Source organism: Vidua macroura, chromosome 8 (assembly GCF_024509145.1).
Source record: "Vidua macroura isolate BioBank_ID:100142 chromosome 8, ASM2450914v1, whole genome shotgun sequence".
Taxonomy (NCBI): Eukaryota; Metazoa; Chordata; class Aves; order Passeriformes; family Viduidae; genus Vidua; species Vidua macroura.
Window position 1 is genome coordinate 1,094,173 of NC_071578.1, and position 7,556 is coordinate 1,101,728.

Here is a 7,556-nt window from a genome sequence, read left to right on the forward strand (position 1 = left end):
GCAGGCTTTTCCCGTGGATTCCTCAGCTCTGTGCAAATCCTCAGCCTCTGCCCAGGCAGGCTCAGCCCAGCCCAGCCCAGCTCCTGCTGGCTCCCCCTGGCAGGGCAGGGGGGCACTTGGGGCATCCCAGGGAAAAGGAGGCTCAGGAGGAGTTCTGTTCCTGCAGGAGAGTGGAGAAACAGCCATGAGAACCTGTTCCTCCAGCCTGCACCCCCTCCTGTCCCACAGCAACAATGCCCCAAAAAAGCAGGGAAGCTCCAGCAACCCTAGTGCCAACGAGGCGGATTTCTGCGCCCGGCTGGGATGGGCTCCGAGGAGCTGCCAGGAGATGGATCCTCCCCACCCTGTGCCCGTTGGACCAGGGATCCAGGGATCAGCTCCTCCTCTCAAGGAGCCCCTCTGCTGCTGCCTGAGGAGCGTTAAGATTCCTTATAAAAGATTCCTCTTGTGGCTGGGATCTCTGAGCGCAGGGGGAGCCACGGGAGGCACCACCACATCCAAAAAATCAGAAATAACATCGCAGTGCAAGCACAGCGCTATCATGAACAAGCTGTAACAATTGAATCCATTACTGAAAGCTGAATTTCCCCTCTTTTCAGCAAGTTCTTGTGCCTCTGGGATGGATTGTGCAGCTCTGTCCCCTCCAGCAATAAAACCTTAATAGACTGAAACTTTTCAATTGTGTGGCGGGCAATGGGATGCAGTTTCATTTTATAAGGGGCCATCAATAATACATAAAAAATATTGCAAACCAGAATGTGATTATTTTAATTCCTCAGAGCAGGTCTGGAGAAACAGGGGGTGAAGTGCAACACTCAGCAGGGGCCAAATGCAATTATTTATTCCTGTTAAATTCCACTGGAGCTGGTCAGACCCTGCTGTTCCAAGAAACCTTCCTCCAGTCCTGGTGCCCAGGGAACTGTGGATTCCTCATCCCTGGCAGTGTCCAAGGCCAGGATGGGGCTGGGAGCAGCCTGGGATGGTGGAAAGTGGCCCTGAATGTGGCAGGGGGTGCAATGGGCTGAGCTTTGAGATCCTTCCCACCCAAACCATGCAGTTCCATCTTAATTAAATCCTAATATAGGATAATTAATATAATATAATATAATATAATATAATATAATATAATATAATATAATATAATATAATATAATATAATATAATATAATATAATATAATATAATATAATATAATATAATATAATATAATATAATATAATATAATATAATATAATATAATATAATATAATATATAACATAACATAACATAACATAACATAACATAACATAACATAACATAATATTTGCAGTAATATAATAATGATCAATATTATCATATTAATAATATTATTATTGCTATCGATGATAACATTAATAATAATAATTAATGATAATGATATTATTATTATTATTATCCATCTTAATTAAATCCTAATATAATATGTCCTAAAATACCGCTCCTGCTCAGCAAACTGCACCAGCCCCTTGGTTTGAAGAATGAACTGGACAGGAAATAAGTTCTGAACTGTGTTTTTCAACCAGAAACCCCTCTCAGGGCACAGCCTGAGGACACATTTTTCCATTCTCCACAGCTCTGGGCCCTGGCTGGGACCTCGCAGAAACCTCACCCACAATGAAAGGCACACAATAACGTAGGGGAGGAGGAAGAGGAGGAGGATTTGAAGGAGTTTGGGGTTCCACTGCAGGGCAGATCTCTGTTGGAAAGGCTAAACTGGAATCTGGCTCTCCCTCACGGCCATGGAATACCAGGATAACCCCTGAGAGTTCTACAGACTGACTTTTGGTTACTTCTCCTTTGGCTAAAAAGATAAACCACGGGGCATTTATTTTAATTTTAGCATCACGACAGGGGTGGGAATCACGGGACCTTTAAGGTCCCCTCCACCCCAAACCAGTCTGTGACACTCTGGTCTAAAAAGACTCAAAACCCGAGCATGGGGCTGATCTCTCAGTCAAGAACAATTAAAGCTATTTAATTAGCAATTAACACAGTGAGAATGCACATCAAAGGCTCATACAACAGAAGGTGAGAGATCATGGAATCACAGAGTCTCCCGAGCTGGAAGGGAGCCCCAAGGATCATCCACCCAACAATCCCCCCTGTGCCTCAGAGCTGCGTCCAAACCCTTTAGGGCTGGTGTTGATTTCTCTCGGGGTTCTTAGGGTCAGGGTGACCCCGAGATCATAAAGAGTCTTTGCTTCCCAGCCTGGGCAGCCAAAGAAGGAGCCTGGAATGCTCTGATTGCACTTTCAAGGTTGTTTATTTCTCCTTATCTGAACATTCTCTCTCTGACCTGCCCAGCTCTGCCTAGCAAGCCCACCATGGCATTCTGCCCCGAGCCTCGGGCAGCTCCCACCTTACACACTCAAAACTACGTGTGTGTGTTTATAATTTATTACCAATTCCCATCATCTATGTTAGACTGTGAATCTCTGCCTTGAACCAACAGAAAAGTGTCACCAGCACAGCGAGACATGGAGGGCAAGGAGAAGGGGAAGAAGGTCAGGACATGCCCGAATCCCTCCATCTTGACCACATGAATTATATTCTAAAAACCCCAAAATTCTACTTTTCCACCCTGTGTTAATTCAACTACCACACTACTCAAACCCCTGTGGCTTGCAATTCCTCACACAGAGTTGGCAGTTTGTTCCACGGGCTAAAATGGAAGCCACAGGTGTTTTTGACTTTGTGCCAGGGTCTCTGAGCCCCCTGCCAGGGTCTGGAGCCAGCCAGGGCAGCCAGAGGGGTGTGCTGGGCTCCCACAGGCTGGGATTTCTCCCCGTGCCACCACGCAAAGCCCGGCCCAGCTATCCCTGGGCTAGCAGGGGACATTTGTGGGCACACAAGGCTTGCGCAGCAGCAGGAGCACATCCTGCCAGCGAGGCTCCCTGCTCCTGCCCAGGCAGGATTTTCCCTGGGGAAAGGTGCCCAGGGGCATTCCTGACAGGAATCCCAGCACTCGGCAGCAGCAGGAGATTCGGGACAGCTCCTGGGGCAGCAGGAGCAGCAGGGGAAGCTCTGGGGTTTGCTTTGCTCTGGAAAGGACCTGCCAGATGGGTTCACTCAGGAATCGTGAGTGAACCACTCACCTGAGGTCACACCTGCAGGGCTTTCCAAAGCACCGGCAAGGGCACAGGGAGGTGAGCAGGGACCTGAGAGGTGGGGACAAGCCAGGCTTCAGACGTGTCACACAGCACCTGGGCCAGGTGAGCACCCCACACACCTCAGCCAGGGGGGTTCAGGAGATGCACCTGCACTGCCACAGCCTCTGAGGAGGCCTCCACACCCACAGCTCTTCCCTCAGCAGCCTCCTGGAGCCCGAGCTGGGGCCACGTGCTGCCTTGTGGCACCTGCAGGCACGTCAGGCCTGGCACAGAGACGCAGCGTGGCAGGAGGCAGCAGCTCCACGTGCAGCGGCGAGGGCTGAGGAATCTGCTTTTCCCTGGCTCTGCACTCGTGGCACCCTGCCCTCCCGAGCTGCAGCTCCCCTCCCTGGCACCAGCACAGCTCCCACGGCCCCGTGCTCAGCGTCCTGGCATTTCCCCTGCTCCAAACCCCGCAGCAGCACCCACGCCTGCCTGAGGACAAGGCAGCCAAAGGAAAGTGGCACCCGTGCCAGTGACACGTGGCAGGGCCCGGGGTGCCAGCTCCGTCCTCCCCCTGCAGTGTGACTCTGTGTCACACTGGGTTCCTGTGACTCGGGATGACAGATTGTGACTTGGAGTGGCTTTGGAGAGCAGCCTGCCCTCCCAGCTCTGGCCAGGCTCCTTCCCAGGGTGCGTCCAGAAACCCTGCCTCACCAGAGCACCCCGCTGTTACCCTGTTCTTTCAAAAGCTTTAAAGTTCTTCTAAAAGTTTTCCATGCCTTCTGATGTTTACATATTTCTACTGACACCCTGTTCTTTCAAAAGCTTTAAAGTTCTTCTAAAAGTTTTCCATGCCTTCTGATGTTCACATATTTCTACTGGAGTTCTCACAGTGTTCATGTAAATAATGATTGTTCTGCGTTCTTCTTTGTGGGAGGAGAGCATTGATGGGCTGTTGGTTTGACCAGTGTAGTTGACCAGAAATAATGATTGTTCTGCATTCTTCTTTGTGGGAGGAGAGAATTGATGGGCTGTTGGTTTGACCAGTGTGGTTGGAGAGGTGGCAATTCCATCCTCCAATCCACTGCCACTTTTAAAATTCTATATATTACGAGGTCAACAACAGAAATTCTTTCCTTTTGCTCTTTTCATCTTAGTGTGAGTGTGTGAGTTGTTTCGTGTCGTAGTGCGACACTCGGGGATGGATGATTCTGTTATAAATGAATGCTCCGATTTAATAATCAAAGAAATTTATTCAATTATCAAAGTATAAATTTAAAAAAAAAAAAAAAAAAGGGAAATCCACAAGCGATTCGACTCTGAGCCAGGCCATCAGTGTCGGGGAGATTTAGGACTTGGCCTCTGTGGCACCAAAGTCCCCGTGGGTCTCCGAGGCTCAGTTCTAAGGGGTCCATTTTTATTCAGTCTCTCAGGCTTTGGAATATCCTTTAGCATATTATTGGGTTTTCCCGGAATGGGTGGAAAATTGCTGGAACCCTGTCAGGTGAAAATCTCCGGGATAAGCTTCTGATGATGCTATCAGAATGCCTCCTGCTGGGGTCTTGTCAGACGAGAGAAATCCCTTGGATTTCTGGAGACAGTGTCTTCTTGGATTTCTACCACTCAGCTTGTTGCCCGACACTGGTTTCAGTACACAAGAAGCTGTGGTTTTTAATTTCATTTAGCACAGATTATTTTATAACGTATATTACACATCACAACTCCCCACACCCAGCACGGGGACCCTCTCGGAGCATCCCCTTCAAACCCAGCCTGTTTCAGCCACCCCTCCCTGCAGGGCACTGAACGGGCACGGTGTGCACCCCGCAGAGCACAGCTGGCAGGGAACCCGCAGTTAATTAATCCCTCCTCATTAAGCAGAGCCCCCAGCAGGGCGGGGCTGCGTCCAGAGAAAGAGAGCCAGGCCTGAGAACGGCCAGGCAAAGGATCCCCAGCAATTAGCTCATTAATTAGCAGCTGAAGGGGGGAGCCTGGGAGGGCAGGGGCTGCTCCACCCCTGTGTGGCACCAGTGACCCCAGGGAGAGGCTGGAGTTGGGCCAGGGGGGTTGGGGTGGATTTTGGGACAGGTTCATCCCCAGAGGGTGCTGGGCACTGCCAGGGAATGGGCACGGCCCCGAGGCTGCCACAGCTCCAGGAGCCTTTGGACACTGCTCCAGGGATGCCCAGGTGGGATTTTGGGCTGTCTGTGCAGGGACAGCAGCTGCACTGGGTGATCCCTGTGGGTCCCTCCCAGCCCAGGATATTCTGGGATTCTAAAATCCCCTTTCCCGTGCCCCCATCCAGCCCCAGCCCCTCATGGTCACTCTGGGGACCGTTCTGGGGCTCTTCAGTGCCTGCACCCTTTGACTGCTCACAGGGAAACGCCAGAATTTCCCTAATTCCCAATTCCCAAAGTGTCTCCAGCAGCACGGCAGTGACCAAAACAAAGGGCAAAGGCTGTTGGTGAGGATTTCTCTCCATTTTCTTGGTGCAGCTCCAAATACTAAAACCCAAGAGCAGCTGGTGGTGTCCCCTCCCCTACCCTGAGGGATTTACAGGGAAAAAGATTTCCAAGATCATCAATCCAGCCTCTGACTGAGCACCACTGTCCACCACTATTCACTGCAGAGCTCCCCAAAACTCCTGGTTTTAACCCTTCCCATCATGGAGACTCCACACAAACCCTCGTGAGGAACATCCCCACACACCGAGAAGCCCCTGGAGTCTGGACAGGTTTTGGGATGGGGTTTCCAGCCTGTGCAAACCCCCACAGCTCCCCTGAAATCTGTCTGTGCCTCCAGGGAACAAGGAGCCAGCCCAGGAGCAGGGCCCTGGAATGTTGCTGCTCTGCTTCACGGTGCAAGTGCCAAAAGACAGAAGAAAACATGTTTGCTGCATGAGAAATGTGTTCCTAGCTCGGGAGAGGGAAAAAAAAAAAAAACCCAAATCTTCATTTTCTTTAAAGAATAGCTGGAAAATTGGATATTTCTGAAAAACAAACCCTGTGAATATCAAGCAGCCGAGTCCCTGAGGAGCAGCAGCTTCCCAAGGAAGGCTCTGAGGATCCTTCCAAGCACACAGCATGAATAATTCCTGAAATCATCATCAGGGGAAGCAGATCAGGGCTTCACAACCTCCAGCGAGGGAAGAACTGCAGGCAGACAAACCTGAGCCATTCCAAGGCGTTGGGTGACACAGAGGTGGAGTCCCCAGCCCTGGAGGGCTTTAAAAGCTGCGTGCCTGTGGCACCTGGGGACATGGTGGCCCTGGCAGTGCTGGGAGTGGCTGGACTCGATGTTCCCAGAGGGGTTTTCCAAAGAAAATGATTCTGTGACCCCTCTGTCCACCATCCCCTGGGGACACGGGTGGTGACAGGCCCTGGCAGCAGGTCCCTGGCACCCACCCCTGTCACTGCCCAGCCCAGCCTGGGATTTTGGGGTGTCCATGGTCACTCAAACCCTGCCCAATCCATGGCTCTGAGCACGCCTCACCAAGGGATTTTGGGGTGTCCATGGTCACTCAAACGCTGCCCAATCCATGGCTCTGAGCACGCCTCACCAAAGGATTTTGGGGTGTTCATGGTCACTCAAACCCTGCTCAACCCACGGCCCTGAGCACGCCTCACCAAGGGATTCTGGGGTGTTCATAAACTCTGCTCAATCCATGGCTCTGAGCACGCCTCACCAAGGGATTTTGGGGTGCTCATGGTCACTCAAACGCTGCCCAATCCATGGCTCTGAGCACACCTCACCAAGGGATTTTGGGGTGTTCATGGTCACTCAAACCCTGCTCAACCCACAGCCCTGAGCACGCCTCACCAAGGGATTCTGGGGTGTTCATAAACCCTCCTCAACCTACAGCCCTGAGCATGCCTCACCAAGGGATTTTGGGGTGTTCATAAACTCTGCTCAATCCATGGCTCTGAGCATGCCTCACGAAGGGATTTTGGGGTGTTCATGGTCACTCAAACCCTGCCCAATCCATGGCTCTGAGCACACCTGACCAAGGGATTTTGGGGTGTTCATAAACCCTGCTCAGTCCTTGGCCCTGAACATGCCTCACCAAAGGATTTTGGGGTGTTCATAAACTCTGCTGAATCCATGGCTCTGAGCACGCCTCACCAAGGGATTTTGGGGTGTTCATAAACTCTGCTCAGTCCTTGGCCCTGAGCACGCCTCACCAAAGGATTTTGGGGTGTTCATGGTCACTCAAACGCTGCCCAATCCTTGGCTCTGAGGCATCATTGAACACTCCAGACAATCTTTGTCACCCTGGGAAGGGACCAGAGGCAGGATTGCTCCACACAAGGCCAGCAGAGCGAGGGACACGAGGAGCAGGGGCTGAGAAGGCTCCAATCCCCTGCCCAAGAATCACGAGAAATCACTTTCAGATCAAAGGTACACGGGGGCTTCTAAATATTTACGTGAGGCCTGCAAAAAATCCAT